Genomic DNA, 14363 nt, shown 5'->3' on the forward strand with positions numbered 1-14363 from the left:
GAAAAGAGGGATTCCCCAGGAAATAAGGAATGGACTAAACATGATCAATGGAAGGACAGGAAGGTGCTGGAGGTCTATAAAATGAATGTTTAGAGGGAAAATATCAATACTAACTTTAGATTCTTTGCTAAGTATACTTACTGGCATCATGACAAAGAACCCACCTTGCTTTGGAGAAGTGATCTATCTTCCTGTGTGGCCTTGAACAAACTATTTTACTTCTCTGTGCTTCAGACCTGTAAAATGAAAGTTTGGGACCAAATAATTTCTGAGGGCTTTTCCAGGTCTACATCTATGTCTTATGACCTCAAGCTGTTTTCAGATCAAAAATAACACATGTATTTACCTACATTATCCCTTTTCTGAACTCACATCATAGAAGCTATCCTTCACAACCATTTTACCCAGAGAGGATCTTATCTTGAGAGTCCCATACCCTACCTTATAATGGTCTCCTTGTACTATGAGATGGCTCTTTTCATCTATAGGTAAGCCTATGCCAGTGGCATATCATTGTTTTGTATGTGTTTGTATCTATATATTGACATCTGTGTATAAAAATGTATACATAGATACACATATGTATACATACAAAAAAACCCTCTTTTGATCTTTAAAATAACACTTTGACATAAATAAAGCAGATAATATTACCCCAATGTTTACAGTAGAAAATAAATTCCAAAAGATCAAGTGACTTTATAAGGTTGCATAACCATTGGGACCAAGCCAGAAAATGAATCCAAGTCCCATATTCTTGCTATGATACCACCCTGCCTATCCAATAAATCAGCAACCATATTTATCGTCTACTTCACCCTACTGCCAAACATTAGAACCCAATGTTAAACAAACATCAAGGATTAAGGAATAAAGGGGAAGTTTCAATAAAAAAGAATGTATAAACAAATTCTTGGGTAACCCCAACAAGATATAGATACATAGACATAGACATACTATATGTGTGTGTGTATACACACACAAATATATATAGATACACACATATACAAATATATAGACACATTTGTATATATATATATATACAGACACATATAGTGTTCTGTATCTGTTTTATATTTATATAGATATAGATATAGATATGTGCATATATGTATATGTCCATAACAAACATAACAGATGTCCAAGTCATAAGTACAAATTTTCTCCCTGATCTCAAAGCACCCAGGTCAAGAAAATCCCCATAGAGCTAAACCTTCAATGATGATTTTTTCCATCTGATAATAATCTCTTCCTCAGAAGAGAGGACAATAATGTTCTTACTACTGGTGTTAACATGAGGTATATGCATGCCAGTGTATGACTTCACCTCCATGGTCTTATACTATGGCTATGATGATATAAGGTCTCTGTCTGAGACTGGAGGTGATTTTAAGTAAAGTCTTTAGACCTTTGGCTTTATCCCACAAGATGTTCACCATCTAGGCCAACTTATTAAATAGTAAAAGACCATTCGGAAAAGAGTCTATGTTCATGTCATGTCACGTGACAGTTCCCCTAGGTCTAGCTCTCCAGTTCTCCTTGGTTCTTGTCTTGTCTGGGGTATTTTAAAAATGCTTTATTTGTGTATAGGAAATAACTAAGAAAACAGATTTAAAGAAATCATGTGAATTGATCAAAGTCACATAGCCACTATGTGGTCGACTCAATATGCCAACCCTTTTAATTCCAAGTCCAATAATAAAACCTCATGCTTTAAAGTTTGAAAATTGCTTTATATGACACATCATTTGGTCCTTAGAAAAGTCCTGTGAGGTAGGTGCTATTATTATCCCCATTTGGCAGATGACAAATGACAGGAAACTGAGGCTGAGAAAGTGAAGTAGCCTACACTTTCAGTACATATGATTCACAATTTAAACTCCATCTTTCTGATTCTAAGTGTACCACTCTGTCCACTAGGACCCCTAGCTAACAACATATGTCTTATGTGTATCTTATACATATGGAGAAAGCAGAAGCTAAAGAAAACATAAGCATAATGACTTGAGAGGAATTGAGAAAATATTTCTTAGATCATCTTCAAGAAGGGGGAGAGAAGATTGGGAGGACCAGATCAATGCTTTGAGGTTCCTTTGACCATTTTTTATAAATTTCAGGACTCAATAGTATTGTTCCTGTGTTTCTAGAGGAATCACAAAAAGATTATATTGCTCCCAAAATATCTTCCTCCTTACTATCTGAAATTTTATCATGGAATTTATTTCATTTGATTAATGAGTTTTTCTTTAAAAACAAGATAACCCCTGGGAGAGAGTTGGAAGTAGGTTGCTTTCATTCATTCATACCTCAAGATAAATTTATTTTATTGGATGACTTCCCTCTTTGATGCTTCTCAAATAACCCCGGATATCTAAGGAATAAGATATTTTGGTGACTGGTCAAAGAAAAGAACATTATAAGAAAGACAAAAAAAGGAGAAAAATTTTGCAAAATGGGCATGTCAGGGAAAGGACAAATTTGGGAATGCTAGACACTATAGTGTGAATGTAGACAAATGAGTGAATGTGCGCACTGAGTGCCTGGAGGACAGAAATAAAAAAGAGAGCCTTGGGGATCAAAAAAAATGTACAGAAAGGATAGCATTAAGTTAATTTTATCAAATTGGAAGTTATACCCATGACCAATTCAGTCCCCTATCCTTTCTATAGTGACATATGGAAAGTGGCAATTTGGAAAATGTCAACTAGGCAAATAATCACTAGCTATATGAAAAAAAACAAAAACAACTCTAAATCACTATTAGAGAAAACAAACTTTCAGATTCTACCCCATACTCAGTAAATTGGCAAACATAACACAAAAGGAAAATGATAATTGTTGGAGGAACTGTGAAATCAACAAACTGGTAAATTTTTAGAGAAACTAGAAATTGATTAAATTGTGCTGGAAAGCAATTTGGAAATATACTCCAAAGGTCATTAAATGAGGCATATGTTTTACATGTCTATACACTTTACTATGTCAATATCTCAAAGAGATCAAAAAGGGAGAAAAAAATCTCATTTATATTACACATTTCTGCATGTGTATATATGTGTATCTCGACATATATATATTTATACATACATATAGAGATAAATAGACATATATATATATAGATGCAGCTCTGTTGAACTGGAATCAACATGAGTAGTCATCAATTGAGGAATAGCTGAACAAAACATATATCATATGAATAAAAAATCATATTATTTCTGTAAGAAATTGTGAAAGAAACAGCTTTAGAGAAACATGGGAAGACTTTTTTGAACTGTTGCCATATGTATGTATTGTATATGCATATATACACACATATATAACATGAACAATGCTGTAAAAAGAAATAATTTTGATCAATTTAAAAACTTCAATTAAAGCAATAACTAACCATAATTTATAGAGAACTGATGGTAAAGCATGCCACATGTGAAACAGATTATAGACACAAGGTACATGAGGAAATGACTATTGCTGTTACAGGATAATTTTTTTTTAATTTGGAAAAAGGGGATTCGGAGAGCTAACAATACTGTCGCCCACTCCAAAAAAAGAAAAAAATAGAACCTTAAAAACATGCAAAAGCAAATTCAGAAATGAAAACAGGGCACTAACAACATGTTAAATTCGATATATATTACAGAAATATATGTATGTATGCAATGTTTGTGTTTTTCCCTGAACTACCACACATTTTTTAAAGATCTTAACATATATACAAACAATCAAATTTTCATTTATATGTGTGTGTAATTTTTGTGTAATAGGGATTCACAGTTTCACATGTAATCATTTTTATGTTCTATTTTGTACAGAATAAAATTCAGAATTAAAAAATAAGAGTTTTTTTTTAATCTGGATACAGAGAAAAACAAGCCCCATGAGTCCATGTAAAGCATCTGATTGTTTTGAGAACTTGATGAGGCTGAGCAAGGGAAGTGGGGGAGAAAGGAGAGTTGGATTTGTTTTTTTTTTATCCAGTCATTTAGCCACAGATATGATTTCTGAGCCACTGGTACTAATATTAAATATCATGAGAAATTAGGAAAATCCAAAAGATTTGTCCCTTCTTTTCAAAAAAGAGAAAAGAATAGAAACTGTACAACCATAGGCCAGTGAACTAGAATAGGATTCTTCAGGAAATAGTTTGGAGAGGAGAAGAGAGGCAGTGCTCTGAAACATTAATTGTAATTCTGCAAAAACAAAAGTCAACATAAACTCAATGCAAATGTGCCTGTAGACAAGACTACACAACTCTCTTACAAGAGTAGAACAATCTCTTTCTCAGTCACATACTGAAGGAAACAGAATTTTGGTTCTATGTATAGTTATATATAATTCTTGAACAGTTTACTAAAGAGATGGTTAATAAATACCTAGAAAGGGAATTGAAAGCTAAAAGGAATATCAAAAAAATCATCTAGTTCAGAGATTTAAGAAATACATACCAACCTGAGTATCACTCAAACTTGTTAATTAGTAAATTAACAAGACAAATAAAATAAATAAAACATAGATAATGTGTAATTTTATAAGAATCCTTATTATGTTTTAGTGGCCCCCATTTCTATTTGAGTTTGAAATTCCTGATCTAATTCAACTGACAGTCAATATAACTTCAAGAAAAACCTTTCAAACTAAACTATTTCCCTTTTTTTTGACAGATTCATCAAACAGGTAGATGATAATGATGCTATACATATCATCTATCTAGGTTATAGCAAAGAATGTGAGAAAGTATCTTTATCATGCTTATGGATATATTGAGACTAGATGGTAACAAATAATAACAGATAACAGAAATAATGATTAATAACAGATGGATTCAGAAATGGTTGAATGATAATACAATGTCAATATAATCAAAGCACCCCAAGGATCCATACTTAGTCCTTTTTGTATAATATTTTTATCAGTGATGACATGTTCAGAAAATTTATGGATAATACAATGTTGGGAAAGACAGCTAACAGGACAGAGTTCATTAGCAAACCAATCACTGAATTAAATTTTATAAGATGCTAATTATGTTCAGGCACCCATTAAGCTTTGGAAATACAAATAAAGTAAAAAACATAGACTCTGTTCCCAAGAAGCTCCAATAACTCATTCTAATTCTAACAACTCTAACACGACAATCACTTATATGTGTACGAGACAGAGAAAGATCCTCAAAAAACTCTCAATAAATCCTATTATTCCCTCTAGATATCATCTCATTTCTTTCCTCTCTTTTGTGGCTAATTTGCTTGAGAAAAGCATCAACAATCAATGCTTCCATTTTCTTTCTCATTCTCTTCTAACCTCTACAGCCTAGTTTGTAGTCTCATCATTCAACCAAAGCTATTCATTCTATCCAAAGTTACTAATGATCTCATTTGCAAAACCTAATGATCTTTTCTCAGTTTTCAACTTTTTTTACTTTTTATGTTGTTTCCCTCATTAGACAGTGAACTCCTTATGAACAAGAATTGTCTTCTGTTTTTCTTTGTACTTTCCAGGGTTTAGCAAAGTGCCTGATGAATAGTTAGTACTTAATAAATGTTTATCAACTAAATTTCTCAATATTTGTTTTAGAAACAGTTACCCTTTTAAACTTTTATGTTGATTTATGATTTGTCAAGTAAGAGTTTATGCAACTGTGTCAAGAAAGAGAAACTATTAGGGGCCACAAAGGACATAGACAATGTATTTGTAAGATAGCTACAACTCATTTCCCATAGTTCTCTCTCTGGGTGTATATGGCTCTCTTCATCTGTGAACAATTGGAACTGGTTTGAATCATCTCATTGTTGAAGAGAGCCATGTCCATCAAAATTGCTCATCATATTATTTCAGAGAGGCCTGGAGAGACTTACATGAACTGATGCTAATTCGATTCTGGACCACAACATAGCATTTTCAACTCTTTTTGTTGATGTTTGCTTGCATTTTATTTTCTTTCTCAGGGTTTTTTTTTTTCCCTCTTGATCCGATTTTTCTTGTGCAGCAAGATAACTGCATAAATATGTATACATATATTGGATTTAATATCTATTTAACATATTTAATATGTATTGGAGTACCTGCCATCTCGGAGAGGGGGTGGGGGAAGAAGGGGAAAATTTGGAACAGAAGGTTTTGCAAGAGTCAATATTGAAAATTTCCCACGTAGATGTTTTATAAATAAAAAAGTTAACCTTCAATAAAAATTTTCCTAAATATTCCAATAAACTAAATTAGATTCATAAGCTATTTGAAATGTCTTTTATGTCTCTGACTAATCAATTGATACTGGATGAAAAAGAAAATTTTATTGACATAAAAATGGATTTTAGACAGCAGTTATTCTAAATTAATTGTCATAAATTTTTGGCTAAAAATAAAATAAATTTAGAAAACTTGTAAAATTAAGCTATCATTTTTCTCAGTTTTTATGCATTTTATGTGAGCAATAATTTTATTACTTATTCTAATGTTAGTTCAAAATAAAAATAAAAAAATTCAATGCAGAACCAGACATAAATTTACATTTATCTAGTACTAAGCCAAATATTGCAAAGCTTTATTCAAATAGAAAAAAATTCAATATCCAAATTAAGTTTATATGTGATTATTATGCTAATTATTATGCTAAGTATCTTCCAAGTTGTCCCTTATTCCATGTAAAATGTTATTTATATTCAATGAAATTATAGATTTAATCTGGTCTTGAAGATCATAGAAAATAAATGAAGTCTTACTGAATTACTTCTTTCAATTTTTATAAATTAGTCCATATAAATTATTTTAACTGTTTTATGATTGGAGTTTTATAATTTTTTATTTAGGAGTCATTTAAAGGTAAAGACTGAATTGCATATTTTAAAATTATATAATTTGTATTTTAATTTTGAGCTTATGAGGGAAAATGTTATCATTTTAGTTATCATAAGTAATAATAATATTAAAGTATCTTAGGTTTTAAAATATAGTTTTTGGTTGTTATTGTAAAAAGGTCAAGGAACAAAAAAGTTGGGTACAACTGGTCTAGTGGAAAAAACTGCCGATTTGAATTCAAAAGACTCTGAATTCAAATTATAGCTCTATAACTTATTACCTGTATGATTTTTGATAAATTTTATTTCTCTAGCTTTCATTTTTGACCCTTGTGAAATAAAGAGCTCAAACTGGTGGGCTTCTAAGATCTCTTCAACTCTAAATCAAAGAAGATTCTATAAACTTTCTTCCTCCCCCAAAAAAATTCTTTGAAATTTACTTACAATAGTTTCTCCTAATATTTGGCTTTGCCTTTAGCAATCTATGTTTTTTACATGCTGTCTTTAATAATGAAGGCTCTAACCATGATTTCTTCACATTTAATTTTTAAAAGACTTTCCATCTTACCTAGTACAAACGGCTTTAAAATAATATTTAAACAGAAATTCCCATTTTTTAAATAGAAAAAATAAAGTGGTTTCATCATGTGGATATTATGATACATGAAGCATCAGTGACATTCTTAGTTTTTGGAATGACAACCCAGAAATGACTCTTTTGGGAGTCATTTGAACAAAGTCACTGTAATTATTTCAAAAAGAATGAAAATGACCTTTGAAAGTAATTTTTCTCCCCTTTCCTTAGAAGAATGGGATACAATTCTTCTAAGTGTGAAAAGATGGCAAGAGAACAACCAGATTATTCCATTGATATTCTACAAATGGCAGAAGAAAGGAAAGCCTCTAAAATGTTGGATGGAGACCATTTGTGATGAACTTGAGAGGACAAAAGTGAAGCAGGATGGGTAGGCACAGACAGGCATCAATAAAGCCCTAGTGAAAGACAGAAGGTCTTAAATTCATAATATAGCAGATTCATTTGAATACCCAATTTGAATATGAGAATAATGAATGAGGGAAATAGTTCATTTCTATCTGGATTGCAATAGGATGAAAACTTTGAAGTCAAAGGATATGCTCTGCTTCAATCCCCAATAGAGTCTTTTTTGGTATGGGAAAGAAAGGTGTATATCTTAGATAAGAATTAAAGTCCCCTTGTTTTTCTGTGACATGATCCTGATTATTTGGGTGCCTCCTGCTTCTTCCTATAGTGGACTACAATACACAATTTTTACTATTTTTTTTTCACCACTTACAATATTCCTGGAGCCTCCCTGCTACACATTTTTTTTACTGTGATTTTTTGAATTCAACAACATTCTGGTTTGGCACTTGGCTTAGTATTCTCTTCTGTGTGAAGATTGCAAACTTCCAGAAGTTTTTAGAAGGAAGAAGAAGGTTCATGAGTGTCCCTCCTAGCTGGGAGTTGCAAACGATAAGGATAAAGGAATGAATGGATGTGCACTGGTACTAGGATCCTGGATACTATGAGCAATAAGTTGCATTCTCCAGGAGTGTCTCTGCAAAGAGATAATCAGCAGAACTGTTGAGACAAGTGTAGAACACGGGATAGACAAACTATGAGTTTCAAAAAGAGAAAATAGTGGGTTTTTAGATTCCCACTGAAGCCATGTAAAGTTGTATCACCAGAGAATGTCTCCTGCAATAATGCTTGGAACAAAGCATTGTTCCCCACAAAAAAAAAAAAAAAAAAAAAAAAAAAAGAGCATGGTGAGAATGAAAGAGATTATCTAGGAGACTAGCAGGAACTAACCCCTTGACTCTCCATTTCAGGCAAAGCAGAATGGGGTGAGTAAAGTTTGCAATCTTCACACAGAAGAGAATACTAAGCCAAGTGCCAAACCAGAATGTGGTTGAATTAAAAAAATCACAGTAAAAAAAAAATGCTACCAGGGAGGCTCCAGGAATATTGTAAGTGGTGAAAAAAAATAGTAAAAATTGTGTATTATTGCAGTCCACTATAGGAAGAAGCAGAAGGCACCCAAATAATCAGGATCATGTCACAGAAAGATAGCCACTGGCATCGAGCCCACTTGCTTCCCAGCACTACAACAATGAAGCCATTAGCCATGATACCCAGGGAGCTTAACAGTACAAAGAGAGCCATGACAAAGACCATAAATGGTTGCACCATTTCTATCTCTCCTTCAATGATTGTTCTTGCTTAGGTCTCTTTTGGCCTCTGCTTTGCTTGATGAGATGTGCAGGGGAAACACTTTGCCCTCTCTCTCTCCAAGACACAGTCTATTTAGAGAATCCTGGGAGGTTGGGAAAGAAAGGTCCATGCAATTCTGTATGGATGCAAATCTTCACCAGCCTTAGTTACCACTGCTCTTTTCAACAGCATAAGATTTGAATACCTTACTGGATCAATGAAAATAATTTCTCTGAGCTCTTGTAATGGGAACTGACCATTTCTCTTATAGAACAAGAACACAAAGGGTCTTCAGTATTTTCTGAATGAAAAAATGGAGGACCAGAGAGGTTGTGATTGTCCCAATGTTACACAAGTATTAAGCATCAGAGACAGGATTTGAACCCATGTGTTCTAATAAGAGAATTAGAACTCAATTTCACTGTAACAACCTGCCTCCTAACCCTACTCTCTGAAAACAAACTATTCCTCCAGATTACCTGCCAACACTTGGATTGTAGGGATTGTGATGCCGTGTTATTATAGGTAAGGGTAAGAGAAAGAATTATCTTTTTTGTGACCATATGTACAAAATGTTCTTTTTCAAAGATGAATACTCCTCCAGAAGTGACCTTTATCTAATGATGAACAGAGAAATGAATACAAATAGTAAACCTCTCAATAAGCTCAGTTTTAAAAATGAACTGGGAATCCAAGTTGACCCAGCAAGAGGAAATATAGAATGGGTTGTCCTGGAAAGGAGTACAAGCTTCTAACAGGAAGACAATTGGAGTTTGCCAGAGACCCTTACAGAAAATTACATGGAGAAGATAGGCATCTCTTCAGGAGATCCCTGGAGGATTGAAGCCAAGAACCAGACATGACAACCAGCTAATAAATTTGTTTTGGAAAACCAGAACAGAGATAAATGTGTGAAAGGCACTTCAAATGGCCTGAAGCCCAAAAAAGGAATGACTAGAGGACAATTTGTATGAAAAATGCAGGGTGGGTGGGATGTTACTGGAATGTAAACTAAATGTGAGTCAACAAATGACACAGCAACCAAAACTCTAGGATGACTTTAAGGTACCTTAATAGAAAAATGGGATCCAGAATCAGGGAGATTTGTAGTTCTATTGTTCTTTGCCCAAGTCAGATTATATTTTAAGTGTCATGTTCAGTTTTTGTTCCTGCATCTTAGGAAGAATGTTAAAAAGAAAAGGGTCATCAGGATAGTGAAGCAGAAAACCATTCCATTTGAATAGTAGCTTAAGGAACTGGGTTTCTTTAACCTGGAAAATAGAAAACAGTGAGAGAGGAAAAGAGGAGGGAAGAGCAGTCCTTAAATATTTGAAGAGGAACTTTATAGGGGGTGGGGGTTCCCACTTATCCACAGAATTATGAGCAATGGACAGAAACTAAAAAGGGACAGATTATGTTTTTATGTAAAGAAAATTTTCTTAGTCAAGATGTCCCCAAATGAAATGTGTTAACTTAGGAGATCATGAGACTTCAATTAAAAGTATTAAATACAGACTGGAAGATCACTAGTCAGGTAGAATCTAGTCAGGTATAAGTTGTCATATTCCACTTTCATTCTATGAACTTTTAGGACCAGATTAGGAAACACCTCTCTCAAGTCTAATTGCCCACACGTGTAGTGAAGACCAGGAAATGAGATATTTAAAAGCTAAGAAACTTAGAAGCCTGTGTGGCATGGATGGGTAGGCCTTGCTCTGCTCCTCTGAGGCCACAGGAACTTGTGGCCTGTGCCAATCTCTGTCCTTAAGGGGCAGCTGATAGCATAATAGAGTAGTGAGTCTGCAGTCAAGAATACTTAATTTCAAACCCAGTTTTAGACACTTACTAACTGTGTGAACCTAGACAAATCACTTTAACCTTTGTTTGCCTCAGTTTCCTCAACAAAAAAAAAATAGTAATAATAATAGTACCTGCTTTGCAGATTGGTTATGAGGATAAAATGAGATATTTGTCAAAATGCTTAGGATAGTACCTGGAATATAGTTGGTGCTATCTACATGCTTATGCCTTCTTTTCTTCCCCTTTACCTATTGTCATGATTTGTCCAAAGTCTGGCTCTGAAGAAAAGTCTGACTTTTCAATAGGAGTAATAGGTCCCCCTTTTTTCCGATTCATTTGTTCCATTATACCTACAAATCTATTTTTGTTTTTAGTATAGGATTTCAAAAAAAGCAGATATAAAAGAGGTACCCATGTGTATGTACCCACATATATCCATTTTTGTACCCATATAAAAGATGCTTCATATAAACTGAGTACAAGATTGGGCATTTTATTCCCATTCAAAAAGGAAAGATAGATGCTCACAGTGTTCATTGACAGAATGATTTAAACAGGATTGGAAAATTCAATTTTTAAGGATACTACAATGTGTTCGGAATCTAGTAGTAAGCTTCATCAAGACCAAACACAGTCAGACAATTCTGCTGGTTAAAATTTGACATTCCACTTCTACTGAGCACAATCTAATCATGTACCAAGTGTGAGCCAAGAATGTTGATCTTTTCTGCTGTTCTCTCTCTCCCTCTCTCCCACCCCTCCCCTCTGTGTGTGTGTGTTACTCTACTTGTCTCTCTCTGTCTCTGTCTCTCCCTCTTTCTGTCTCTCTGTCTCTATGTCTGTCTGTCTCTGTCTCTGTATCTCTGTTACTGTCTCTCTCTCTCTCTCTCTCTCTTTCTCTCTCTCTCTGATTTTTCCTTGGCATCAGATTACTCTAACTACTGGTTTTATAACCCCGATCAACCATTTGAATAGGCATTGAACTCACAGCCTTACTGCTCTCTCAAGACCTTCTGAAACTCACTAGGTGGCCTGTACTTATCTATCTCAAGATTACTGCCTTAGTCATCTAATTGGGAAAGGGAAGAATCAGAAAACTCAGGCAATTCCATCCCAGGTATAAATTTGCTAGGTAGGACCAGTGAATGAATACATGGGGCCAACAGAAAAATAATGCTTCCCACATTTCCTCCACCCCAACCCTATTTTCCTGGACACAGCTCCCAAAAGTCTTCTCTTCAAATGGAAAAAAGAAAAAGTAATGGGACAAGGTCATCTCTTTAACATTTGCCCAAATGTTAACTCCTCAACCAGAGGAATTCAACCAGTAATGACTCTTACATAGCCAGAAGCAGGCAGGGCATGCTCAAGTTTCCCTAAGATCACTAGGAAGAAAAGGAGAACATTCACTACTCCTGAATGAGACTTATCTAGAAACCAAATGACTATAGAAGTAAAATTTGGGCAAAGGGATTCAAAGTATTGTTATAGGGAGATGTAGATAGAGAAGAGAGCTAAGGAATATGGAAGCTTCTAATTTTATATGGAAAACTACCACTAAATTATAAGTACCTATATAATTTGTAACATTTCCACAATACTAGTATAATGAGGGGACTAGTTAATGAGTCAGTCCTTAAAGAACATACAATACTCTTCCTCAGCTTTTTTTTTTGTGGTGACAATATAAGGGTATTTTTGTATTTGTGCTTTTATCATAATTGTCTATTGATGTAAGTGCCCCCCTTTGTAATCATGTGTTTCATTTTCTTCATTTAAAAACATTATTCTAACTTACATGAACTGATGCTAAGTGAAATGAGCAGAACCAGGAGATCACTTTACACTTCGACAACGATATTGTATGAGGATGTATTCTGATGGAAGTGGATTTCTTTGACAAAGACTCAATTTCAATTGATAAATGATGGACAGAAGTAGCTACATCCAAAGAAAGAACACTGGGAAACGAATGTGAACTATTTGCATTTTTGTTTTTCTTTCCGAGTTGTTTTTACCTTCTGAATCCAATTCTCCCTGTGCAACAAGAGAACTGCTCGGTTCTGCATACATATATTGTATCTAGGATATACTGCAACATATTTAACATATATAGGACTGCTTGCCATCTAGGGGAGGGGGTGGAGGGAGGGAGGAGAAAAATCGGAACAGAAGCGAGTGTAAGGGATAATGCTGTAAAAAAAATTACCCTGGCATGGATTCTGTCAATATAAAGTTATTATAAAATTAAATTAAATTAAATTTAAAAAAATAAATAAATAAATAAAAACATTACTCTAAAGCAGGGAATACAGACTTAACTGATAGTCATTGGGATCTGTGCCTCAAAAAGGGTTAAGAACCCCTTCATTAGCAATTAATTTGTGTCTCTTTACTTGAAAGACTGGAAAAAAACAGCCTAGTGTAATTTTCACATTCCAATCAAGCTGCCAGAAAGGAGTAATAGGAATATACAGCTAGAAAAGAGTTCAAAAACTATCTTTTTAAACCTTCTTTGGCTCTGAGCCCCTTTGTCAGGCTGGTGCAAGCTCTTGTTAGAATGTTTTAAATGAATAAAATAAAATATGTAGAATTACAAAAGAAATCACTTATGTTGAAATAGTCATTAAAATATGTATAAACATTTTTAAGTTCATAGACCCAAGTTAAGAACCTAGTCAAATCCATTCACTTTATTTTTTTAGATTTTTATTTTCAAAATACATGCAGATAGTTTTCAACATTTACTCTTGCAAAACCTTGTGTTTCAAATTTCGTATCCCACCCTTCCCTTTACCCCCTCCTTTAGACAGCAAGTAATTCAATGTATGTTAAACATATATAATTATTCTATACATATTTCCACAATTATGCTACATAAGGAAAATCAGATCAAGAAGGGAAAAAATGAGAAAGAAAACAAAAAGCAAACAAACAACAACAACAAATCATTGACAGTGAGAAAAGGGAAGTACATTGAGTGACAGGTAAAAACCAGACTGAAAGTTTAACTGTACTAAAAAGAAGGAATTGCAAAATGAGTTTCATCCAAGTCAGCCCACCCTGGAAGGAGAGTGCTGTTAACACTTCCTAACACTTGCCAAATAGCAGTTTGCCTTTCCAAAGACAGGAACCCATTCCTTTTGGTTTATGTCATCTGTATTCCTACACAATCTCCCATTATGGGGATTGAGGTGTATAGATATTGAGAACGGGGTTTCAGCCTGCTGTTTATCAACAGTGAGGAAAAAGTCTTGTATCTATAATAAGGAAATTTCTAATTCTTTAACAAGGCCTACATTTTTCTTCACTATGCTCATCACTGAGTCACTATAGTCTCACCCACAAGATTTAGTTCTTCCTACAGACTATCCAGAGTACTCCCCATATACCCAACTCTGGGATTTATGTTGTTTTATGGGATAGTTATCTTGGGTTTTGTGCTTCATTCTTGAAGAGGACCAAAATGACATCACTATATTGGAATCAAGTGTCCAATTGTGACTGATCAGACCAATATGAGCTCTGAATGC

The 14363-nt window shown here is 34.0% G+C and overlaps 1 pseudogene; it reads right to left on the reverse strand.

The window, feature by feature from the left end:
• Window positions 1-7949: 7949 nt before the first annotated feature.
• LOC127538182 (taste receptor type 2 member 41-like) lies at window positions 7950-9009 on the reverse strand (annotated as a pseudogene).
• Between the last annotated feature and the right edge of the window lie 5354 nt (window positions 9010-14363).

The sequence above is a fragment of the Antechinus flavipes genome, chromosome 5 (assembly GCF_016432865.1).
Source record: "Antechinus flavipes isolate AdamAnt ecotype Samford, QLD, Australia chromosome 5, AdamAnt_v2, whole genome shotgun sequence".
Lineage (NCBI taxonomy): Eukaryota > Metazoa > Chordata > Mammalia > Dasyuromorphia > Dasyuridae > Antechinus > Antechinus flavipes.